Genomic DNA, 3442 nt, shown 5'->3' on the forward strand with positions numbered 1-3442 from the left:
AAAATAAGAAACCACAATTTCAACACTCAAACGTTATGTTCAGTGTTTGATACGTATATTAGCAGTGTACTAGGGTATGCGAGTGAAATTTGGGGTTTTCACAGAGCGTTGGAAGTTGAAAAAGTACATACTTGTTTTTGTAAAAATATTTTAGGTGTTGGTAAGAAAACATGTAATGACTTGGTATATTTTGAATTAGGCAGACTTCCGATGCATGTTGCAAGAAAATTGAAAATATTGAAATATTGGATCAAAGTCAAAGACTCAGACAATTGTATACTCAAAGCATGTTACGAACAAAGAAATCTAGATAATGATGACTGGATTATGAAAATAAGACAAGAACTGAATTTACTAGGATTGGGGTATTTATGGAACAGCAACTATGATAGTAAGGTTATGTATAAAATTATAGAACACAAATTTTATGATATTCATACTCAAGAAATATTGTCAAATATAAGAAATTCGTCCAAAGGATCATTGTATCAACACTTGGTAGATAACTTTGATTTACAATTTTATTTAAGAAAACCTATTGACAAACTATATAAGAAAAATATCTCCCGTATTCGATTATCATCACATAACCTTAAGATAGAAAGTGGGAGATATACGAATACTGCTAGGACCGAAAGGTTATGTGAATTATGCGATCTCAATGATATAGAGGACGAATTTCACTTTATTTTGAAGTGTCCATTTTATTGCAACATACGCTCTAAATACTTAAAGCCATACTATTATCGCAAACCAAGTGTGTTTAAACTTATACAATTACTTAGTGTATATAATGTTAAAGAACTAAACAATCTAGGAAAATTCATACATTTCGCATTTAAGCAACGTTCTCGAGTATCATAGTCTTATATATATATATATGTCTGGCATGTATTACTCTCCTTATTACAGGTACAATTGCATGAATGCTATTTATGTAATTGTTATATAATAACTGTATTGTACACATGTAATTTGTCTTATAAGCCGAAATGGCTTACAGAATAAAAGAATTAGGGAATATAAAGAAAGGCCGTCCTACAAGCCCCGGTAGCTGCGACGTTGGGGCAGACCTCATTATAATAACTTCTTGTTTGCGCCTCTCGATTTGTGTTTGCAAATGTGAAGAAAATAAAAAGGAAATAACACTATCAAAAGAAAGTTGTCATTGAAAAAAAAACGAAAATCACATTCGCATCAAAATGGTATAAACCCGTTGTTTGCTCTGCATTGCTGCTCCTCGTCAGTTGTTATTTATAGACCATAAATATGGAGCGATAATCGTGACGTCATTATAATATTGTTACGTCATAATCATAACGTCGAAGATAGTTGTCCCATTTACTGAAAAGTGTAACTCAGATTTGAAGATGAAATAGGAGATTTATATATCATGCAATTATTTGTGAACAATCAACATCGACAGAAAATTTAATATGAGTATTGAACTGCGTTTCTGTTCAGTATTCTGAACAGGATTATAGATAAAAATTCCGGCCCACGTTGAAAACAGAATAATTATGACGTCATAAAGAAAGCAAGAGAGGGTTTTCCCGACACTCTCAAGCCTTTGCTGGTTATTTATGTCATTAGTTTTACACACTAAAGCCTAGCAATGACGTTCATCTGTAATATACTAATTTATTGAAATATTATTTTGGGGCAGGTTTGCCGGGCATATGATACAGACGCAGGTTCGACCCAGGCAAGATATTGTTTTACCAAAAGTTCGCAAAACTAGATAGAAGTGAGGTCATGATTTTCTTACCATTAAGCATATTTTTAATAGGTTTTCCTACATTATTTTTTCGTGTGGCTTTAACGCGGACGATTTTTCCTTAGTATTAATGAATCTTTTTGGAAATAGGCACATTATGTGTGTTTATAGGACCTTGAGCCAATTCGGGATTCGTAAATACAAAAATGTATTATAAATATTGTACAGTAGTTTAGCTTACATAACCCAGATATCAACATTCATTAACCCCCCCCCCCCCCCCCCCCCCCCCCCACACACACACACACACACACACACACACACACAAACCCTCTGCAGAGACATATATTCAGAGAGGAGAGAGAGAGAGAGAGAGAGAGAGAGAGAGAGAGGTCACACTGTGACCTGAAGATATGTAATGTGAGATCGTGATCTTCTCCGACACAGGCGGCACTAGTAAGTATAAGGGACAAGTATAAGTTGCATATTGTCAGAAGATAAAATATGTGTTAAAGTATTTGTGTATAGCATAGAAAGTTTTGCATATATTTACTTAAATAGCCCTTTCTCAGCTAGAACAAGACATTTTTGTACATTCTCTTTGCTCTCTAGGTTTTTCTTGATCTTCCTATTGCTAGTTCAATGTTATGCTCACAATATTAAAGTTTTAATTAGTTTACATAGGCATTTTTCTTGGGTGTATTTTTTCTTGATATCTTCATATAAGAACATTTTATTTTTATCCATCATCGATTATAGTTTCCTGAAAAAGTTGACTTCATATTCTTTAAAAATGCAACTGTTAGTTGTCTGTTTCATTTTTTTTTATCACAGATGAGTTCAGGAAGCCAATTTGTCTCCACCACGTCTTTGGTTTAACTATCCTTCGTTGTTGTTACACGTCGATCGGAAGCTCGAGCTTGAGAAGTCGTCTAAACATCACCTTCTGACTTGATACGTTGCTAGCAGAATAGCATGCCATCAACGGACTGCGGTTGCGCAGGGATTAAAACTATTAACAATGTATCAAGCTTTTACACTATATTTTATTGTGAATACTTGTTTATTATAATAACAATTTATGTATGATTTAAAATATTTATGTATATACCCTTAATTATACTATAGGGAGTAACTAACATGGTAATATGTTTATTACTTTTTCTTTTCGTTTAATGATAGAGATTCCCATGTGATTCATTAATGATAAAAGGTTCAAGTTCTTTATTACCTTGGGTCGTTTGACCCATCGGTTTCAAAAGTAAGATATATTTACAATATCTACAGACAATACAATGCAATACATGCAATACATACAATACAATACCAGCAATGTACAAACAGTATGGAGAGTGTAACAAATTAAGTTAATTGGTTTCTTCTTACATTTGCCGCTTTTATATATTTGGCCAAATTGACAAGTTCTTGTGTGTTCTTTACATTAAATAGATTTATCATTTTAAACATGTCATGCTTGGTTTTTTTACATGGGACTTTTTCAAAAATTTAACACGCAAATCCGAATAACATGGACATTTCAACATAAAATGAAACTCATCTTCAACGTCATTTAAATTACATACAGTACACACTCTAAGACTACGCTCAATATTTTGATATCTACCTTTTTCTATATTTAGATTATGAGCAGATAACCTAATTTTTGTAATCTCTTTCAAATATTCTCTAGATAATGGTTTTCTTAAGTAACACTGTAAATCAAAC

The sequence above is a fragment of the Mizuhopecten yessoensis genome, unplaced genomic scaffold (genome assembly GCF_002113885.1).
Source record: "Mizuhopecten yessoensis strain PY_sf001 unplaced genomic scaffold, ASM211388v2 scaffold2441, whole genome shotgun sequence".
In the NCBI taxonomy this organism is placed as follows: domain Eukaryota; kingdom Metazoa; phylum Mollusca; class Bivalvia; order Pectinida; family Pectinidae; genus Mizuhopecten; species Mizuhopecten yessoensis.